Source organism: Macrobrachium nipponense, chromosome 4 (assembly GCF_015104395.2).
Source record: "Macrobrachium nipponense isolate FS-2020 chromosome 4, ASM1510439v2, whole genome shotgun sequence".
NCBI classification, from domain to species: domain Eukaryota; kingdom Metazoa; phylum Arthropoda; class Malacostraca; order Decapoda; family Palaemonidae; genus Macrobrachium; species Macrobrachium nipponense.
The window spans coordinates 18,772,380-18,796,238 of NC_061100.1; the positions used below are offsets into that span (position 1 = coordinate 18,772,380).

The 23,859-nt window shown below is 38.3% G+C and overlaps 1 protein-coding gene across 5 annotated transcripts in view; it reads right to left on the reverse strand.

Annotated features, from left to right (window-relative positions):
- Positions 1-23,859, reverse strand: part of LOC135210742 (uncharacterized) — a 59,702-nt gene that overhangs the window by 24,512 nt on the left and 11,331 nt on the right. The window contains exon 1 of one of the 5 annotated variants that reach the window (XM_064243568.1): positions 4,687-4,836. The exons of 2 other annotated variants lie outside the window; for them this stretch is intronic. The gene's annotated coding sequence lies outside the window, so the exon portion shown is untranslated. Of the gene's footprint in view, positions 1-3,215; positions 3,250-4,172; positions 4,335-4,686; positions 4,837-23,859 lie in introns of those variants that run through there. 2 more of the 5 variants (XM_064243572.1, XM_064243570.1) reach the window with 2 other exon arrangements.

Genomic DNA, 23,859 nt, shown 5'->3' on the forward strand with positions numbered 1-23,859 from the left:
TACATATATATATATATATACATATATAGATTATATATATATAATATATATATATTATATTATTAGATAAATATACACCCATACCCACATACAATACTACATACATACATACAAATATATATATATATATATATATATATATATATATATATTTGCATTAGGACTTCTAACTCATAATACTCATCAACTCGATACCCTTGAGCAATTTAATTTACTTGTTTGTTTTTTTACATCAATAACAAAAGCAGTGCTTTTACCAAACTCTCCATACATGCAAGAAGAATTCATGATGTTGAGCCAATCATTCATTATTAAAAGAACAAAATCGGAAGTTTCACTTCAGTTTTGACACTTCAACCAACTGTCCCCTTTCGCCTAAATATTTTTCTGAATTGGCACATGATGTAGACACCATTTTCACTGCTAATCTAACGCGCTGTCTTTGTTGACCAGTTACATTTAAATGCATTTCATTGATCTTATGTGCGAGCCCATAGTCTGTTTTGGCTTTACTAAGTATTTCTCGTATGCTGGAAGCTGAAATAAACTCATTATTAAGGGAAAAAACCAGTCAATAAGCTATTTCTTACTAATTTGATTAAATGGGGATCATCAGGGAACACGACGTTAATTCTGTCAGCACGACAACAGGCATGTACCCACTGGTCTTTGTATGGCTTTTCTTTTGGAAAACGACGGTATTTGGATGCGTTTGGATGTTTATCAGATGCATAACGCTGACCGTTGATTCATGTGCAAACCAAGACCTAGAATATAAGCTAGAATATATATATGATATATATATAATATATATATATATATATATATATATATAACAACGATGAAAGTGAGAAATTGTATAATGCAGTGTTAATTAAATTCTCATCTAAAATTAAATGGGTCCAGGATACGTTACCAGTTTTCTTTACTCTAAAAAAAATAGTTTATGTAATTTCAATGATACAATACAGTGATAATTATTTTTTTAAGTTCACTTGCGATCATATAACTAAAAGTGTTAGTTGGCCAAAGATATAGGTCTAGTCATTATTACATTTATGGCAATGATGCCGGATTGAACATCATTATAAATTTATCATTATATTCCATTACAATGATGTCATCAAGATGCCTTATATATATAAACTTATAGAGCACACCTATGTTACTTTTTTTCATGGTCAAATTAGATAAGTTTCATTTCAGTCATCATCAGATAAAAGGAGTACTCTACATATCCTAAGGGAAATTGTCACTTTATATTTTCATAATCTTTAATTAGAAACATTTAATCTTGAAAAAAAAATGCCTTTTAATCATCTGAAAATAAACAAATACCAGAATTATCGTATAAAATGTGCGATAGTTGGATCTAGCATCGTACCAGAGGATGTTCAATCGTACGAATGGCAACCCTGCCAACCAGACAAACGAGTGACGGTTACAAAACGGACAGTTCAAACTTCAGCAGCACTTCCCTTCATGTAGGGGAGCGCGCGGGGTTTTGCTCTGACTCGTTGTTGTCAACCAAATTAGAGGCGTTGAAATTTAGGAAATCTGGACTCGACATAAATTGAGAACGAGGAAAGGGTGGAGAATATGCAACACTTTCATAAGTTACGACAGCGACCAGACAAGGTTTTTTTAATATTGTCGGATGCCGCAGATAACCTTTGACTTAATTCACGAATATCAATTACAGAAGATCTGTATCAACGTAAGAAACTTGTAGTAACTCTGAGGGAAGGATTACTGATTTCGAAATTTGTAAAGTTGCACTTTATTTTATTTAATACAGAAATTAAGATGCGAAGATTGTGTGTGTGTAAACCGAACACTTTGATACAGTAACCTCTGAAACAAAGTTATTTACACAAATGTATCCATTAGAATATAATAAAAAAAAATACATGAATCCTCTATCATAACCACAAATCATCACATTTGATTAAAACTCAAAGTTGAGCAGGTGGCTCAAATGCAGGTTAGTAGGTCTACCTCAATTTCTTCCTTCAAGTGGACCCCAGCTCGGAGACGAACGCCGACGCGCGAAAACAAAACATTTGTTCCTTGTGCGTCCAGCCCGGCAACGCACTTGACGCCCCCGCAAGCTCATGCGCCGTGTGGGGCCACTCGTATTTGGACTATAACAGTTGATCGAAACGCACAAAACGCTTGTGTTGGACGCACGCGACAGCTTCGGTGGGGCCTTGGCCTAAGCGTTTTGTGCGTCTTTATCAACTGCCATAATTCAAATACGAGTGGTCCCACACGGCGTATGCGCGCCGTCCCGTGAATGGATTGAATGCGATGGAATTCGGCACGCCGCGGCAGACCAGAACCAGATTGTTTTTAGCGGCAGTTGGAGTCTGTTGGACGCTCGTCTCAGAGCTGTGGGTTCATACGAAGGAAGAATTTGCGATAGACCTACCTGCATTTGAACCACCTGCCCAACTTTGAGTTATAATCAAATGTGATGATTTGTGGTTATGATATAGGTTTCACGTAGTTTTTGGTGTGTGTGTTTTATGAATAAACTCGAAATAATACATTTATGTTCGAGGACATGGCTGCACCACTCGGGGCAATGCCAATAGAATTCTGTTGGCCTTGACTCGGGGTGCCGGGTGCACAAGGTACCAGCTGGTATAAGGGAGTGGGGGTTAGTTGTTAGGTAGAGAATTGGACATATATAACAGTATCACAAGACTACTACTACAGCATCACCAAAAACACTAAAACTGTAGGAAAAATCAATTTCCAAGGTAATAGCACAAACCGTTCACTTAAAATTTCCACCACCACGTTTCATTGCTCACTTCACAAGGTCCGGGAGGGGGGGGAGTGACGTCACTAGTCGCTCGGATAACTTCGTAAAGTGGCGTAACCAGTCGTTTAGATAACTCGAGGTATAACTTCCTACCAAAATAAGACCATCTCACACACCGAATGCGAATTTACTAAATAAACAAAATTCTTCGACGACAAACCACCGAAATATGATATAAATCTGCAACCAACTAGAATAAGGTTTGAACAATGACTAAAGCACAATGGTAGTTTCCTTTAACAGTGAACTCGCGAGTCTTCATTTCGTAATGACAGAATAAAAAAGATTATTTACAATACCATAACCGAAAATATACGTTAGTACCATAAAACGAAAATATACGTTAAGAGAAGTATTATCGCAATTAATAGTGAAACTGTGTTACCTTGAGAATATGCAGAGGGGGATGTGTGTTCACCCTTCGAATACTTGTTAAGTAATAACACGCAATTTGGGTATTTGCATTTATGTGAATGATAAGATCTGTGATTGGTCGGAAGAATCAGAGATTTCACTCATACGTGGAAACTGATGACGCATTTTAATAATAAAAAACAAACGAACATGATCTTTTCATGGCGGGGGGGGGGGGCGGGGGGGGGGTCTAATTATATAAGCTTGTGATGGTGGTAAGAAGGATGGGGGGGGGGTATAGGCTTGTGATTGGTGGTAAGAAGGATGGGGGGTGGGGTTAAGTGTCTACATGTAAAGAACAAAGCAAATAATTATGTCCGACCGTATGGAAACAGAGGCCCTTTAAGGGGGAAATGTGAGGTTTACAAGTAATATTGGGTGAAATCGTAAAAGCGTAGTTTGATGTTTTAGTATGAGACGATTAATATATTATTATTGAAAGTAAATGTTATGGTAATTATAGTTTTTTTATGTTCATAAAACTTTGTCAGTCAGTTCCCGTCGGTCATTAGTGACTAATTTCATTAGTTTCTTACGTTAATACTCTTTGATACGTTTAACCTTTCTTTATTAAATCAATTTCAACTTTAAATTCAACAAACGCGTTTCAATATCCTTCCACTTTATTTCATTTTGCCTGTGTTTCAGTTTCTGTGAATGGTGAATATAAAATGATCTGATAAACTTTATTTCCATACTCTAAAAGTTACGCAAGTAAACTGTAGAAACGAGGTAACACAAAGCGGTCCTCTGAGGTCTGTATCTCAAAAAGTGAGTACTCGCTAGATTTTGAGAGAGAGAGAGAGAGAGGGGGGGGGGGGAGGAACACACTCATCGTATCTCATCGTGGCCACATAGCGACTTCTCATCTGCGTTCAAGTCTACAGGGACCACTCAGTATGTGAAAGTACTTAATTGTGGTACTTACTAATGATATTGGTGTGTTATCCTCGTTAGCAATGAAATGGGTCGAAAGATGCCGCCCCGTCATTTTGAAACCGCAAAAAGGGACCTTGTTTAGCATAAATCGACTTACTGACTTAGTCCAATCCAACTATTCTTTTCCGCCACAAGCATACTAGACCAATGCTCGTGTTCAGCGTCAACACTGAGCCACACAGTTCGTGTTAACTCCTCGTCATGGATACGCCGTTGTCAACAACACACAAAATGTAATTGTCGACCACACAATATAGACATGGTTAACAGGCATACATGCAATTGCTTGAACCGTAACAGCCTTTATGGCATAACGTATTAAGGCGCATAATACTTTTAAACGGCTGGCCCGATTGAACACCCACTTCCATTTAGACACTTCCTTAGACCAAGCAAGAATTTTGCGATATGCACAACGACAAGCAGACACACCCATTTTCATGCGGATTGCATGCAAAAAGTCTGCCCCTGGTAATCTTCGTCAAGGTTTTAAAATTACTCACCAACATATCGAGACAATCTTCTATGCGAAAGAAGTCGGTGTCTAGGCCATCTTGCGTCTAATAAACAGCTGATTTTACAAAGAACGCCCTTTCACTCCACTGCTCAAGAGTGACACTACACGGAGTCGAGAGAGAGAGAGGAGTTTAACAAACCTATAGCGACCGTCGTCGATACGCGAAAACTAACACTGTTGCACCACGTGTATTAATCAACTACGTCGTGGTTCTCACAGGTGTTACCACGTAATCTCTCTCTCTCTCCAATCAATTTCAGCTTCGGCTTATCGATTTACAATAGATCACTGGAGGAGGAATTGAAAGATAAAAACAGTTGCAAATGTATCGATTCGAGATCCACCTTACACGTGAGTCGGCAAAGATCTTCGGCGAAACCGGTTTAATAAATTGTGCGCATACTACTGATTCGCTTTAGACCTTGGGAGTCGAGGGAAAAAAGGTTTGCTTCTTCCCTGTTAACTTTTTTTTTTTTTTTTTTTTTTTTTTTTTTTTTTTTTATTCCCGATTCTGTTTAGCTATCTCTTCTTTCTCTTTCTATAATTATAGATGCGCTGAATGGCCTGTTGGCTCCGGTGTTTGGACTTGAAACATAAATTCATAAGTCAATCGATCTATTATCCCCTTAGAAAAGACAAACGCTCATTCCTTCTCTGCATAACATTTCTATCAAAATCATCCAAGTCAGTCACAGGATTCACTTGCTCTTTTCTTTTTTTGAAACACTGGAGATTCCACTATATTTCCCGCCTCTCTTACTTCTCAAGTCTACGAATAGTCATTTCTGGCACTTTTGTTGCTTCAAATGTTCTCTGGATTGCCTTCGAAACATCAGTTAAAGGACCTTCATGATGTTTTTATAAAATGAAGTATTTCAGGACATTATAGACTATTTCCTTGGCCTCAGGTGGTGGGTGAAGAAGTTTACGGGAGTCACTTGGGCTGTCTAGATACAATAGGTCAGCCAGCACGCAGCTTTGGGTGTGAATCACCAATACTGTGACGTCACGCGCCCTGGTCTCTCACACGCGGTTAACCAAAACTATATGCTACACGTAGTCTTGAGGTAGACTATAGGACTTGCTGTGTGCCCATAAATCTTTTTATTCATTCATTCATTCTACTAATGATAATGCCAAGTAACTGCGCAGTATTTGTCTGTTCTAATACACGTGAAAAAACGAAAACTTCCAATATAAAATACCATCGTTTTCCAAAATAAAAGCCATACAAAGACCAGTGGGTACATGCCTCTTGTCGTGCTGACAGAATTAACGTCGTGTTCTCTGATGTTCCCCATTTAGTCAAATTACTAAGAAATAGTTTATTGACTGGTTTTTTCCTTAATAAAGAAGTGTATTTCAGCTTCTGGCATACGAGAAATACTTAGTAAAACCAAAACAGACTAGGGGCATATAAGATCAATGAAGTTCATTTACTAAATGTAACGGGTCAACAAAGACATGTGCCAATTCAGAAAAAAATATTTAGGCGAAAGGAGACTGTTGAAGTGTCAAAACTGGAGTGAAACGTCAGATTTTATTCTTGTAATAACGAATGACTGGCTCGACACCATGAATTCCTCATGCATGTATGGAGAGTCTGGTAAAAGCACTGCTTTTGGTATTGATGTAGAAAACCAAACAGGTAAATTACATTGCTCAAGGTCGTCGAGTTAATGAGTTTTAAGAGTTAAAAGGCCTAATGCAAATATATATATATATATATATATATATATATATATATATATATATATATATATATTCCTTCTGGAGAAAGGAATATTTTTTTTCATGTAAATCCACCATTGCATTATTTATTGTTAAAAGCCTCTCATAGTATTGGCTACCTGCTGACACAAAGATTAAATCAATATTGCATTGAACATTTCTTTGGGTGTATAAGGCCATGGATGATCACCATGATCATCCAAATGCAGTAAAGTTTAAATTCAGGCATAAAAAATTGTTGTTAGGGAAGGAAATGAAGGTGATAAGTGAAAAGTGTAACATCACCTCAGTTGAAAAATCCCTTGAATCTCCTAATGAAGGTGAGTATGTAACAAAGGAAAGGGAGTTAGCATTAGAAATATGACTAACAACACAGATGTTTAGAAATTTAAATTTTGATTTAGGAAAAGATGTTTTGATGAGGAAGAAAACGTTTTGAGAGCAAACACAGAAATAAAAAAGATATCGAGGGAGTAATTGAGGAGGTGGCTCTTAAATACATTGGGGGATATATTGTCAAAATATTTTGTGTGAAATACCCTGAGTTAGGAAATAAGAATAAAGAAGTACCAAGGAGTGATACTTGGATAGACTGTGTAAGTAGGGGGGAGTTGCATGACCTTCTAGTCATTTTTTTTTCAGTTAGTAATAATGCGGAAGATCTTTAATGCTGAACGCGGAAAAGCACTCATGAGGGCAAACGTTTCAAAAAGCTTTGCTTTGAATTGAAAAAGTCTAATATTGACGTTCCTGACGATGTTGTAGCTTTTTATGTAAAGATATCCGTATATTTTCGAATGAGATATCGTAATAATTTGATAAAGTATAGAAAACGTCAAGGGCAACCATGCAGGGAGGCACTAAGAAAAAACATAAAAAGTTGTAACTTAATCAAATATTTTCAAAATGCAAATGTTGTTTTATTTACATTCTTTTGACACTTGAAAGATCACATTATCAGAAACATTCTCTTCTAAAAAGATTCTTGACGGTGTGTTAGACCTACGTTCTTAATGGTTCTCACCACCGCGCTCCCTCAGATGACGTAGGTGCGCAGAAGAGGCTTAAAATTGGGACGCTGTCTGATACTTATCACAGTGGGTGATCGAGAGCGAGTATCCTTTAATGATATTGACCATGACTTTAAATCCACTTAATGATCATAGGTCCCCCTAAACTTAGATCTGGCATTGTCGGGGAAAAATATGCCATATCTTCATTTTCATTAATGAAACTGAGGTTTTAACGAAGATTATAAGAAATGAGATATATCCAAAATATCTGATGCAAACAAAGAACCACATTTCAAGAAATGAAAACTATTTCAATAGACTCCACGAAGCTAATATGATTACCATAACATGAAAATTGGCAACGCATATCTGTACAAGCCACACCACAGCGATCTTAGAAAAATAAACGCCCTATAGTCGACATTCTTGCCTGCCTAGGCCACGCCCCCTTTACAACAGCTGTGCCTGTCCATTGACGGCAGGCTTGGAATAACTGTAATTGTAATTTAATTGCAATTTAATTAATTACACATTTTAAAGGTAATTGTAATTCTTTATTTCTATTTAATATTAATTTTAGTTGCAATTGTAAATTGATAATGGGACTGGTCATTATAATTGAACCATAATTGACATAAAGCATATGTATATAATTACTCCAAGCCTAACTGACGGAAATTCGTCTGCTAAAATGATGATATGAAGTCACCTGCGGAAATATTTCTTGGAAAGCAATGAAAACGTACAAATTTCCTCATGTTTTACTGTTTACAGGGCACAAGACACCAAGATCTAGCTATGTTACAATGTTAACATAACTAAAAAGACTGCCTTCCCAGCTTTGACAACTGGAAGATGATGAGCATGGTATAAATAGGGAGGAGCTTAGTGACATCACTCACAGCTGACCAATCAGCAAAAAGTAGTAGTTTTCAATTACGGATTGTTTTGTATTTTTTTTTTAATCTAGGGCTCCCTACCCAAGCACCGGGGCACTTATTGGCCCATCCATGCATAATGCAGAGGAAAGGTGGATTTGGAGTTGTTGGAAAGCACTGGGACCTATAAGGTCATTCAGAGCTGGAAAGGAAACTGAGAGTAAGTAGATTTGAAAGGTGTGACAGTGGAAAACCTCATAGTTACACTATGAACTAATTGTTGGGAGATGGTGGATAGCAAGATGGAAGATAATACGAATGGAGGTAAAGTAAAAGGAATCAACGGGGTTACCGCTAGAGGATGAAGGCACACTGCAAAAAAACTTTAGCAATGCCTACAATGCATCCTGTGTGGTGCACTGACAGCACTAACCAATTACGGGAAAGAAGTGTGAATGGAGCTTAGAGGAAAAAAGCTCATAAGTGGATGCAGCTGGGGGCCGAAGGGACGGACACTGCAAACACCATTCAGTAATGCCTACAGTGCTTCACACAGACCTATTCACAGTTGCCCTCCATCCAACTGCAGACGGCATTGCTAACCAAAGCCTATTTTCTTTCTCACACCTAATCGCAGTTGGTAATACCATTCAAGAGTGCATAAAAAGCTCCTCACGAGTCAGTAATGTCAACTAAGCGTTTCTCTAATCACTGCCAAATATCATTCAAAGGATACAGCTTCTCAGGTGTCGGTAATGTCGACTATGCATTTCTCTAATCACTGCCAAATGTCGTTCAAAGGATACAGCTTCCCAGGTCGGTAATGTCGACTATGCATTTATCTAACCATTGCCAAATATCGTTCAAAAGATATAGCTTCCCAAGTGTCGGTAATGCTGACTAAGCATTTCTCTAATCACTGCCAAATGTCATTCAAAAGATACAGCTTCCCAAGTGTCGGTAATGTTGACTAAGCGTGTCTTTAATCACTGCCAAATGTCGTTCACAGGGTACAGCTTCACAAGTGTTGGTATTTAATCACTGCCAAATGTCGTTCAAAGGATAGTTTTCCAAGTGTCGGTAATGTCAACTAAGCGTTTCTCTAATCACTGTCAAATGTTGCTCAAATGATTCAGTTTCTAAATTGTTAGTAAGGGCGACTAAGTGTTTCTGTAATCACTGCCATTCGTTCGTCCAAAGGATTCAGTTTCTCAAGTGTCAGTAATGCCGACTATGCATTTCTGTAATCATTGCCAAATGTCGTTCAAAGGATACAGCTTCCCAAGTGTCGGTAATGTCGACTATGTATTTCTCAAATCAAAACCAAATGTCTTCCAAAGAATACATCTTCCCATGTGTCGGTAATGTCAACTAAGCGTTTCTCTAATCCCTGCTAAATGTCCTTCAAAGGATACAGCTTCGCAAGTGTCAGTAATGTTCCTAAGCGTTTCTCTAATCACTGTCAAATGTTGCTCAAAGGATTCAGTTTCTCGAGTGTCAGTAATGGCAACTAAGCGTTTCTCTAATCATTGTCAAATGTCGTTCAAAGGATACACCTTCCCAAGTGTCAGTAATGGTGACTAAGCGTTTCTCTAATCACTGTCCAATGTTGCTCAAAGGATTGTTTCTAAATTGTTAGTAATAGCGACTATGCATTTCTCTAATCACTGCCAAATGTCATTCTTACATATCGTCCTTACAGCTCGTTCGGGTTGCCCCAGGTCCCTCAGTGTTGTGAGGCACCTATAATGTCTAAGAGAGAATTGCTAATGCATCTTCCGAAGGAAGAACCCATTATAACCCCTTATAAACATCCTCCCTTCCTACAAGTGTGTGTGTGTGTGTGTGTGTCTGTGTGTGTGTGTGTATGTGTACATGTATATGTATATGTAAATGTAATAATAATATATATATTATATATTATATATATATATATCTATATATATATATATATTATATTATATTCTAGGTATGTATGTTTGTGTGTGTATATATATAATAATATATATACAGGATAATGACACACAGTTGGGGTACGCTTTCTATTTATTCCACTTGCTACGGTCCGTTTCATCGCCTGTCTGCATATCCAGTATCCCATTTATAATTTTAAGAGAATAGGAACATGGGTGGGGAGGGGTCTGGGGTTATCATTTATATCTACAATGCAATGCTTAGTGACTTAGGGCGTGGCTAATTATGTATACATTACTTTACATGACGTTATTGCATAGTGTAACTATATTAATACATTAGTTTCACATTCTCTTTCTAGTTCTTACGGGTCTAAAAAATTGTTTGATTTCGTCTGAAGTATTTTACGGGCTGCTCTAGGAGCAAGAGCCCGTGCTGGCACCAAATCCAGCTAAATCATAACCAACCCTCTGAAGTATTTGGTTGGAGATTGGTTTAGCGAAACCTCGCACAATAGTCTGGAAAGAAATATTTTTATACTTTACTGACTCATCGCAACAAAAAGCAGAAACATTTTGTAATCCACTACGGCATGACGTACACAACCAACCACACATTCACTCACCTACCTATGTACGAACACAGGCCTGACCCCTTCAAATGACCCTCGGGAAATCTGACTGGGGAATTTAAACAATGGAGGAAAGGGGACGGGGTCCCAGAAGTCTGTTATGGGCTTCAGGCCTGTGTCTTAATTGGATTCGAGCCGTGCCGAGGTTAAGTCAGGTCATAAATCAAAATTGACAGGATTTTAAAATGAGATTTTCGCAGATGACTGGTGACACTCCATGTTTTCGTCTTGGAGACACTGTTGGAGACATTGTTAAGGCTCACAACAACGCTTTTTTTGCTTCTACTCTTAAGTTTTCCAAAATTGATTCCTCTACTTTTCCCTCACTTTCTCCTGTGTTATTTTCAATTTCTCTCACTTTCTCCTCTGTTTCTTTCAATGTCTCTCACTATCTCCCCTGTTTCTTTCAATTTCCCTCACTTTCTCCCCATGTATCTTTTAACGCCGCTCACTTTCTCCCATGTATCTTTCAATGCCCCTCACCACTTTCTCCCCTGTTTCTTTCAATTTCCCTCACTTTCTCCCATGTATCTTTCAATGTCCCTCACCACTTTTTCCCCTGTTTCTTTCAATTTCCCTCCTTTTCTCCCCTTTTCTTTCTTTCAATTTCCCCTCATTTCTCCTCTGTTTTTTCAATTTTTCCCTCACTTTCTCCCAGTATTCTTTCAATGTCCCTCACCACTTTTTCCCCTGTTTCTTTCAATTTCCCTCACTTTCTCCCCTGTTTCTTTCAATCATTTCCTCCTCTGTTTCCTTTCAATCCCCACTTTCTCCCATGGTATCTTTCAAGCCCCTCACCACTTTTACCCTGTTTCTTTCAATTTCCCGCCACTTTCTTTCCCAATGTATCTTTCAATGTCCCTCAACCACTTTTTCCCCTGTTTCTTTCAATTTCCCTCACTTTCTTTCTCTGTTTTCCTTTTCAATTTCCCTCACTTTCTATCTGTTTCTTTCAATTTCCCTCACTTTTTCCTCCATGTATCTTTCATGCCCCTCACCACTTTCTCCCTGTTTTCTTTGCAATTTCCCTACTTTCTCCCAATGTTTAATTTGTCATGCTTTCAACCACCCCGTCACCCCCTTTCTGTCAAATTTCCCTCATTTTCTCCCCTGTTTCCTTTTCAAATTTCCCTCCCATTTTCTCCCCTGTTTCTTTCAATTTCATCCCCCACTTTCAACATCGTATCTTTCAATGTCCCTCACCAACTTTTTTCCAATGTTTTCTTTTCAATTTCCCTCACTTTCCTCCCCTGTTTCTTTCTTTCCCTCATTTCCCTCCCACTTTCTCTAGTTTCTTTAACAATTTACTTTTCAATTTATTTCCCAATGATCTTTAAATGTCCCTCATCACTTTTTTCCCCTTTTTCCCCTGTTTTCCTCATTTCCCTCCCACTTTTAATACCCCTGTTTCTTTCATTTCCCCTCACTTTCTCCCCTGTTTATTTCAATTTCCCTCACTTTCTCCCATGTATCTTTCAAATGCCCTCCACCAACCCTTTACTCCCCTGTTTTCTTTAATTTCCCTCCACTTTCCTTCCTGTTTTCCCTTTCATTTCCCTCCCACTTTCTAACCCCATGTTTAATTTTCTTCAATGTTTCCCTCAACACTTTTCCCCTTTTTGTTTATTTCAATTTCCCTCACTTTCTACCCCATGATCTTTTCAATGTCCCTCACCCTTTTCCCCCTGTTTTCTTTCATTTCCCTCACTTTCTCCCCTGTTTTATTTCAATTTCTTTCAACCCTTTCTTTTCCTCCCGTTTTCTTTTCAATTTTCAACCTCACTTTCTCCCATGTATCTTTCAATGTCCTCACCCACTTTTTCCCCTGTTTCTTTCAATTTCCCTCACTTTCTCCCCTGTTTCTTTTCAATTTCCCTCACTTTCTCCTCTGCTTTCAATTTCCCTTCCTTCTCCCATGGAATCCCCTTCATGCAACTCAACACTTTCTCCCCTGTTCCTTTCAATGATCCACTTTCCCCACCCCTGTTTCTTTCAATTTCCCTCACCCTTTCTTTTTCCCCTGTTTCCCTTTCCAATTTCCCTTTCACCCTTCCTTTCCTCCCCTTTCTTTCATTTCCCCTCACTTTCTCCCCAATGAATTTCTTTCAATGTATTTTCAACCCTACCCCTTTTTCCCCCTGGTTTCTTTCATTTCCCTCACCTTTCTCCCCCCCCCCCCCTGTTTCTTTCAAATTTCCCTCACTTTCCCTCGTTTCAATTTCCCTCACTTTTCTCCCATGTATCTTTCAATGCCCCTCACCACCCTTTCTCCCCTGTTTTTTTCTTTCAATTTCATTTCTCCCATGATCTTTCAATGTCCCCCACCACTTTTTTCCCTGTTTCTTTCAATTTCCCTCACTTTCTCCCCTGTTTTTTTCAATTTCCCTCACTTTCTCCCCTTGTTTCTTTCAATTTCCCTCACTTTTCTCAATGTATCTTTCCTGCCCCCTCACCCACTTTTTCCCCTGTTTCTTTCAATTTCCCCACTTTCTTTCTACATGTATTTATTCCAATTGCTTTCAACACTTTCTCCCTCCTGTTTCTTTCAATTTTCCCCTCACTTTTCTCCCCAATGTATCTTTCAATCCCCTCACCACTTTTTCCCCTGTTTCTTTTTATTTCAATTTCCCAACTTTATCCCCTGTTTCTTTCAATTTCCCTCACTTTCTCCTCCCCTGTTGCTTTCAATTTCCTCACTTTCTCCTCTGTTTTCTTTCAATTTCCCTCACTTTCTCCCCATGATCTTTCAATGCCCATCACCACTTCTCACTGTTTTCTTTCAATCTTCCCTCACGTCTCCCATGTATCTTCAATTTCCCTCACTTTCTCCCATGTATCTTGCAATGTCCCCACCACTTTTTCCCTGTTTCTTTCAATTTCCTCTCAATTTCTCCCCTGTTTCTTTCAATTCCCTCACTTTCTCCCCTGTTTATTTCAATTTCCCCTTTCTCCCCTGTTTCTTTCAATTTCCCTCACTTTTCTCCCTGTATCCTTCAATGCCCCTCACACTTCTCCCTGTTTCTTTCAATTTCCTCACTTCTCCATGTATCTTTCAATTCCCTTCACTTTTCTCCCATGATCTTTCAATGTCCCTCACCACTTTTTCCCCTGTTTCTTTCAATTTCCCTCACTTTCTCCCCTGTTTCTTTCAATTTCCCTCACTTTCTCCTCTGTTTCTTTCAATTTCCCTCACTTTCTCCCATGTATCTTTCAATGTCCCTCACCACTTTTTCCCCTGTTTCTTTCAATTTCCCTCACTTTCTCCCCTGTTTCTGTCAATTTCCCCTCACTTCTCCTCGTTTCTTTCAATTTCATCACTTTTTCATGTATCTTTAATGCCCCTCACACTTTCTCCCCTTTTTCTCAATTTCCTCTCACTTTCTCCCCTGTTTCTTTCAATTGCCCTCACTTCTCTCTGTTTTTTCAATTTCCCTCACTTCTCTCCCATGTATATTCAATGTCCCTCACCACTTTTTCCCGTTTCTTTCAATTTCCCTCACTGTCTCCCATGTTTCTTTCAATTTTCCCTCACTTTCTCCCGTTCTTTCCAATTTCCATCACTTTATCCCATGTATCTTTCAATGTCCCATCACCACTTTTCCCTGTTTTCTTTCAATTTCCTCACTTGCTCCCTGTTTCTTTTCAATTCCCTCACTTTCCTCTGTTCTTTCAATTTCCCTCACTTTCTCCATGTAACTTCAATGCACCTCACCACTTTCTCCCCCTGTTTCTTCAATTTCCCTCATTTCTCCCCTGTTTATTTCAAGTTCCCTCACTTTACTCCTCTGTTTCTTTCAATTTCCTCACTTTCTCCCATGTATCTTTCAATGTCCCTACCACTTTTTCCCCTGTTTTTTCTTTCAATTTTCCCCCTCCCACTTTTCTCCATGTTTTTTTTCTTTCAATTTCCCTCACTTTCCCCCTCCTGTAAATTTTCTTTCAATTTCCCTCACTTTTTTTCTCCATGAATTTTCCTCATGCTTTTCCCACACCTTTCCCTCCCCCCCCTGTCCTTTCCCAATTTCCCTCCACTTTTTCTCCCCAAAATGATTAAATCTTTCAATTTTCCCTCACTTTTCTTTCCCCAATGTAATCCTTTCAATGTCCCTCACCAATTTTTTTCCCCTGTTCTTTTTTCAAATTTTTCTCTACTTTTTTCTCCCCGTTTGCGTCAATTTTAATCCCTCCACTTTCTCCCCTTGTTTCCCTTTCATCCTCACCCCTTCCTTTTCCTTTCCCCCTGTTTTTTTCTTTCAATTTCGACGCCCCACTTCTCACCCAGTATCTTTTTTTCCCAATGGGCTCCCCACAATTTTCTACCCTGTTTCGAGGATTTCAATTTCCCCGCCACTTTTTTCCCCCACATTTGTTTATTTCTCAGTTAACCCTCCCATTGTTTCCCTACCCCATGTATCCTTTCCATGTCAATTTTCCAACAAACCCCTTTTCCCCTGTTTTTCTCAATTTCCCTCACTTTTTCTTTTTTACCCCCTGTTTCTCCAAGTTTTTTCCCTTTTCAACTTTCAACCCTTTTTTCTTTGTTTCCTTTCAATTTCCCTCACTTTCTCCCATGTATCTTTCAATGTTTTCCCTCACCCTCACTTTTTCCCCTGTTTTCTTTCAATTTCCCTCACTTTCTCCCTGTTTTCTTTCAATTTCCCCCCTCACTTTCTTTCCCCTTTACTCCCCCTGGTTTCTGCAATTTCCCCTCAACTTTCCTCCCAGGGGATACTTTCAATTGCCCTCACCACTTTTCCCACTTTTCCTTTTCAATTTCCCTCACTCCCCTCCCCTGTTTTTCTTTTCCCAAGTTTTCCCCTCACTGCTCTACTTGGTTTCTCCCCCAAATTTCCACCCTCACTTTTCTCATTGTATATTTCAAATGTCCCCTCACCACTTTTTTCCCCCTGTTTCTTTCAATTTCCGCTCACTTTCTCCCATGTATTCTTTCAATGCCCCTCACCACCTTTTTTGCCCCTGTTTCTTTCAATTTCCCTCACTTTCTCCCCTGTTTCTTTTCTTTCAATTTCCCTCACTTTCTCCCCTGTTTCTTCTTTCATTTCCCTCCCATTTCTACCCTGTTTCCTTCAATTTCCCTCACTTTCCCTCTGTTTCTTTCAATTTCCCTCCTTCCTCCTCTGTTTCTTTCATTTCCTACTTTCTCCCTGTTTTCTTTCAATTCCCTCACTTTTCCTCCCCTGTTCTTTCATTTCGCCACACCTGTCTCCCCTGTTTCTTTCAATTTTCCCTCACTTTCCTCCCTGTTTTCCTTTCATTTCCCTGCACTTTTCTCCCCTGTTTCTTTCGAATTTCCCCATCACTTTTCTCCCCTCTTTCGTTCAATTTCCCTCACTTTCTCCCTGTTTCTTTCAATTTCCCTCACTTTCTCCTCTGTTTCTTTCAATTTCCTCACTTTCCTCCCATGTATCTTTCATGCCCTCAACCACTTTCCTCCCTGTTTCTTTCAATTTCCCTCACTTTCTCCCATGTATCTTTTCAATGCCCCTCATCCACTTTCTCACCTGTTTCTTTCAATTTCCCTCACACTTTCTCCCCTGTTTTTTCTTTGAAATTTCCCTCACTTTCCCTACTTTCTCCCCTCAATGTTCCCTCACTTTCTCCCATTATCTTTAATGCCCCCACCATTTCTCCTCTGTTTCTTTCAATTTCCCTCACTTTCTCCCATGTATCTTTCAATGCCCCTCACCACTTTCTCCCCTGTTTCTTTCAATTTCCCTCACTTTCTCCCCTGTTTCTTTCAATTTCCCTCACTTTCTCCTCTGTTTTCATTCAATTTCCCTCACTTTCTCCCATGTTCTTTTCATTCCCCCACCACTTTTCTCCCCTGTTTCTTTCATTTCCCTCACTTTCTCCCTGTGTCGTTTCAAATGCCCCGCACCACTTTCTCCCCTGTTTTTTCTTTCAATTTCCCTCACTTTTCTCCCCTGTTTCTTTCAATTTCCCTCACTTTCTCCTTCTGTTTCTTTCAATTTCCCTCCTTCTCCCATGTATCTTTCAATGCCCCTCTACTCACTTTCTCCCCTGTTTCTTTCAATTTCCCTCACTTTCTCCCATGTATCTTTCAATGCCCCTCACCACTTTCTCCCCTGTTTCTTTCAATTTCCCTCACTTTCTCCCCTGTTTCTCTTTCACTTTCCCCCCCTCAACTTCTCCTCTGTTTTCTTTCAAATTTCCCTCACTTTCTCCGCTGGTTTGTCTTTCCAATTCCTCACTTTCTCCCCTGTTTCTGTCATTTCCTCAGCTTTCTCCCCCTTTTCTTTCAAAATTTCCCTTCACTTTCTCCTCTGTTTCTTGTCAATTTCCTCACTTTCTCCCATGTTATCCTTTCAATGCCCCTCACCACTTTTGCTCCCCTGTTTCTTTCAATTTCCCTCACTTTCTTCCCATGTATCTTTCATCCCCTCACCCTTTCTCCCCTGTTTCTTTCAATTTTCCCTCATTTCCTCTCCCATGTTTCTTTTCAATTCCCTCACTTTCATCATCTGTTTCTTCAATTTCCCTTCATTCTCCCATGTATCTTTCAAGTGCCCCTCACCACCCCTTTCTCCCCTGTTTTCTTTCAATTTCCCTCCCTTTCTCCATGTACTTCCGTGCCCCGCACCACTTTCTTCCCTGTTTCTTTCAATTTCCCTCACTTTCTCCCCTGTTTCTTTCAATTTCCTCACTTTCTCCTCTGTTTCGTTCAATTTCCCTCCTTTCCTCCCATGTATCTTTCAATGCCCCTCACCACTTTCTCCCTGTTTTCTTTCAATTCCCCGTCACTTTTTCTCCCGTGTATCTTTCAATGCCCCTCCCACTTTCTGTCTCCCTGTTTCTTCAATTTCCCCGCTTTCTCCGCCTGTTTTCTTTCAATTTCCCTCACTTCTCCCTCTGTTTCTTTCATTTCCCTCACTTTCTCCCTTATATTCAATGCCCTCGACCACCTTTCTCCCCCTGTTTCTTTCAATTTCCCTCACTTTCTCCCATGTATCTTTCGATGCCCCTCACCACTTTTCTCCCCTGTTCTTTCAATTTCCCTTCATCTTTTCTCCCTGTTTTCTTTCATTTCCCTCACTTTCCTCCTCTGTTTCTTTCAATTTCCTCACTTTCTCCCATGGTATCTTTCAATGCCCATCACCACTTTCCCCTGTTTCTTTCAATTCCCCACTTCTCCCATTTGGATTTCCAATTGCCCCTCAACAAACTTTCCTCCTTGCAACCACTTTTTCCGCTGTTTCTTTCATTTCAATTTCCCTCACTTTCTCCCATGTAGAATCTTTCAATGTTCCCCTCACCCTCCTTTCTCCTCTGTTTCTTTCAATTTCCCTCACTTTCTCCCATGTTTATCCCTTTCAGTCCCCACACTTTTCTTTTCCCTGTTTCTTTCCCAAATTTCTTTCCCCTCACTTTCCCTCCCTGTTTCCCCTTTTCAATTCCCACCACCCTTCTCCTCCCGGTTTCTCAAGGATTTCTTTCAACTTTATCCCCCATGTATCTTTCAATGTTTCCCTTTCAACCACCTTTTCCTGTTTCCCTCATTTCCTCAACTTTCTCCAACCCCTGTTTCTTTCAATTTCCCTCACTTTCTCCCATGATCTTTTCCATGCCCCTCAACCAACTTCCTCCCTGTCTTTCAATTTCCCTCACTTTCTCATGTTTAATCCCTCAATGAATTTCTTTCAACAACCTTTCCCCTTATTTCCCGTTTCAAATCCTCACTTTCCCTCCACCCCTGTTTCTTTCAATTTCCCTCACTTCTCCCTGTTTCTTTCAAGTTTCCCTCACGTTTCAAAATAGAAAGAAGCTAGAAACAAGTGTTGGAAGGACGCTTGTTACAGTATATTAATAAAAGGATCACATATCAATCACAAAAGGTATAAAGTTAGTGCATTAACTTTCTCCCTTTTGGCGGTTTTCTGGGGTCCTTTCATTAGATGGAATTATGTGTTTTAACAGAAACTAGTTCACAGTACATATATGTATTATATATATATATATATTATATATATATATATATATATATATATATATATATATATATATATATATGCATATTATACATATATATAGCGAATACCACAGGAAAATGACAGTCAGAAATCCAAGCGCTTTCGTCTTTACTAAGACAATGTCTTAGTAAAGACGAAAGCGCTTGGATATCTGACTATCATTTTCCTGTGGCATTCGCTTATTTAATAAAGTTACGTGCATCTACTGTGATTTTTAAGCATACATACATATATATATATATATATATATATAATATATATATATATATATATATATATATATATACCTATATACCAGAGGAAAATGTCATTTCCCTGTGGCATTGGCTTATATATATAATGAAGCTGCACACAATGATTATATATATAAATTCTTCTGTTAAAACAGGATACTTCTCAAGTATAAAAGACCCATTAAAAATACTCTGGTTTAAACCAAAGTGTTTTGATGGACCCTTTATTCTTTATACATAATTTATACACAATGGTTAATCATTTGTGCTGAATAATGTAATGTATATTGTAATTACCGGTTGCCACGCAGAGGGTAGAGGACTCATGGCTACGAGCACAATGGCAGCCGCAGTGGTCAAAACCAACGTTTATAATCCCATCTGGAATTCGGGTGTGACCAGATTCCGCCCCGATTAGCGGCGTTGCCAGGTCATTCTGACCGGTTCAATTCACACCTGGTTTGACCTCTTTAATCTATGGGCAGGACAAGACAGAAGAGAGTAAGGGTGGGGGGGGGGGGGTAATAAGTTTCATGCCGGCCATTAAACCCAGATTTGAACGGTCAGAGTACAGGGTGTCCACAAAGTCTCAGTACCATTCTGAGCAATAAATACTTATAAAAGGTACTACTGGGACTTTATGGACACCCTGTATAATAATCCTTTCTAACTTTGTACACTTCCTTTAAATGGTTTCCTTCGTTACTTTTTGTTTTCACTCATGTTGATAGGGAAGTTCAAATCACGCTGCTTAATGAAGAACAAAATTACCTATTATAAAAAAAAATCATCATACAAACAGAAATAATCTGAGTATGCTATCAAATAGATGGATTTCCTCAATTCTGATTGGTTGTTGACTATTTTTCCCTCGCGTGCAATTGGATGTTATTTGTGACAGTTGCGTGACTTTATCAATAGATCAGTTCCAACTTTTTTATCTTTTAAAGAATTGCAACGTTTTATTTTTGGAAGAATTGCAACGTGATTTTTTAATGATTTTAAAAGACAGGAATCTATAAAAAGAATTGTACTAATCAAGCTTAATAGAACAAAAATGATCAATTACATTGTCTTACAATAACCATATGTAAAAGGCACTGGACAATATTTGTAAGAAGTGGAAATCAGGTCGATAACGAGTGACGTGAACAAGATTGCAATGCGAAAAACAGTAGTGTCAATTGTTTATAGAAGCTTACAAACATTGGAACAGACGAGACAAGCTCACTCATGACCAGAGCTCTCTGGGGGGGGCTGTTTGGATCCTCTCACGTGTGTTTAATCTCCGCATATCTGCCAAATCTATAACAACAACAGAAGGATAAAACCATTTCTCCCAAGGCTCATTTTGGTGCTGTTGCCAAATTTCAAACGGTTCCACGTGCGTTTAAGTCCACGGATAAGCCGCTCAGATTCTCTCCAGGGACACTTTCGACAGTACATGTCTGGAGGCAGTTCTCCTTTCTACAAATATCTTGATTTCTTAATATCATAGGTATAGAATAAATTGGTGACGCAAAGAAATATGAATAAAGCATAGCAGAGTAAGTTTAACGAGTGAGAAAATAAACAATCGTATACAGACAGATCCCCCCCCCCCCCCCCTATCTCTCTCTGACAAAATAATCGATAGGAAACAAGGACTGAATATTGCTTGAATACGATATGGCAAAGTTTTGGCCTGACTGTGAAGTGTGGAGTGACTTTGACACCGACTTACAAGTCAGTCCTGGTCACCTCACAGCCAAGGATAGACATCAACTTCACAGCCGAAAAAAGGCAATCGTATACAAAATGAATAGGTATTTTCTAGGGGAAAAGGCAAATGGAGGGCCTATGTTATGCCATATAAATGCTCTTGCTCGTACAGCTGTAAGACTTAGGGAGAGGAGAGAGAGAGAGAGATGGAGAGAGGAAGAGAGAGAGAGAGAGAGAGAGAGAGAGAGAGAGAGAGAGAGAGAGAGAGCAGGGCGAAATAAGGTAGGAGATTAAAGTACCTGAAAATAAAAAGTCCCTATAATCTTATAATTATAGCAACGGGGTTTGTCTCAAAGACATTCAAAGGTCTGTCACACACGGGCCAGTTGTTTTTTGTAAAATTGGCAACTGGGAGATCATCTTTACACGCCATACCAGAGAGCCTTAAAGTACGCTCTATAAGAAAGGTCGAGATTCGAAGGCCATTAGGACAGCTGCCACATTTCGTTATTCTCATTAAAATTTGCCAAGGTAAAGGGGCGATAATCTCGTAGATCTGGCATATTTTTTGAACAGCTAAGGTCAAAGTAAAAATGGGATTCTCTCACCACCCTTCATTCCTTTGTACACAAAGCAAATGCCAAAGATAAAAAAAAATCTGTCAACGCTGCTGTGCCCACAATGGAAGGCTCTCCTCGATACCTTGACGCATCCTTACAAAAATTTTATAGATTTTAAATATATATATATATATATATATATATATATATATATATATATATATATATATATATATATATATATATATCATCTATGCATGTAGGAAAGCTTGTATGTTTTATAGTTGTATCGGTATATTCCTGTTTTGTAGGAAAGCTTGTATATTTTATAGGTAAATTGTTTTGTCGGAAAGCTTGCATGTTTTATATGTAAATTTTTGTTTCGTAGGAAAGCTTGTATGTTTTATAGGTAAATTTATATTTTATATAGGCATAAAAAGTTTTTCGTAGTTATAATGTTTATATTTCATAGGTAAATGTATATGTGTTTGGTAGGTAAAGGTATGTGGTTTGTAGTTATGTGATATAAATCTCTCTTCCGTGTTTTTTTTTTATTCCCGTTTGCGCACTTTTAATCTGTCACCATGGCTTTATTTATTTATTTATTCATTCATTATTATTTTTTTTTTTTTTGCTATGTCATCCCCGGTTGCAACCAATTTCTTTCAGGTACTTCCTTTTATCCATATATCTAGTAGTTCCTTTTATCCATATATCTTTTATCCGCATATCTAGTAGTTCCTCACTGGACGAGTCGGTTGCATACTCGCCCCTACCAATTCGGTAGCCCGAGTTCGTTTCCAGCTCCCGACAGCTTGTTAATAACGGGTCTACCCAAGGTCAACAGAATTCTGTTGGCCTTGGGTCTGTCTACCCACGGACAGGTTAAATGGCGGTGACCGGGGTTAATAACCGTTTGTTAAGTATTTATTAATATTGCTAGTTTTTCACGGAATGTGGATTTAATGACTAATATTGAGAACTTAGGAATTTCCACAGTTTCATATAAAAAATATATGTAACGCTTCAAAAAATTGTATAGAAAATACATATTTTCATGTAAAAAAATATGTAATGATTGAAAAAATAAAAAATAAAATCGTACAGAAAAAAACACATCATATTTTCATACAAAAAATATGTAATATCATGACTGAAGAGATGTATAAACATAAAAACTGAGTAATGGAAGTGTGGAAGGTTTGGTATATACAAGTTTGTTTAACCTGAAACTCTTCGACGGAGGAATTTAATTAAAATATGACGGATAAAGTTAAAAGTGGAATAGGAATTTCCACAAAATTTCATATAAAAAATATATGTAATGCTTGAAAAAATTGTATAGAAAAAAACATCTATTCATATAAAAAATATGCAATGATTGAAAAAAATCGTACAGAAAAAACATGTCATATTTTCATACAAAAAATATGTAATATCATGACTGAAGAGATGTATAAACATAAAAACAGTAATGGAAGTGTAGAAGGTTTGGTATATACAAGTTTGTTTAACCTGAAACTCTTCGACGGAGGAATTTAATTACAATAAGACGGATAAAGTAAAAAGGACTGAGTGGAATAGTGAGAAAAATTCCACTTATCAACGGAGAGAAAGCTACACTTATCAACGGAATGCAAAAAACAAAATAAATAAATAAAAAAAAGATATACAAGGATATGTAAGTTAAAAATGTGTATTGTGAAAATTAAAAACTATATTGCACGAGAATATATAATGAAATAAGAAGACAAGGACAACATTGGGCAATTTGATCACGTTTGTAAGTGTAATGATTACACATTAATTAGAATGTATTGGGTCATTGTATGTGTAGCAACATTTTGTTGTGTTAATGTGATGGATGACTCTTGTATTCCAGTAGGATCTCACAGAATTTCTAAATAACAGTTAGTGTGTAGCTGACATTGCTTTGACAACGCTTTGTATCACATCTCCGCTTGAATACACCTAGTAAAAAGGTAACGCCAACCGATGCCCCATTGGCAAAATACATGTTGACGTTCTCATGACAGTCTGTGCCTACGTCACAGACCTAGACCAGTATACTCGGGTGTTTGTGTAACATTGAGCAATATGTCGCTCAACGAATGTTCTCGCAACAGAATTGTATATCAGACTACTATCACACCTCTCAGCTGGAAGACCTATTCAAATCTTCCTGTCGTTATCATTATGATGTAAACTGTTAAATATAACTTGTTATTTCACTATGTGTCTTACCCACTTAAAACCTACCTACAAGAACACACGATAGATGGAGACTTAGAAAAAATATCATCACAGACATGATACTTGTCTAAGATGTGATGTATACAAACCGATACTTCCGAATATTATCGCAGGTTAGAAAATAACCAACGGGGTGCCTTGTTAGTCAAACAATTGCAAGGCAACACCCTAAAATAAGTATATATATCTTCGAAGAAATTTACACATACAAAGCTCAATGCGACATTCAATCAGTG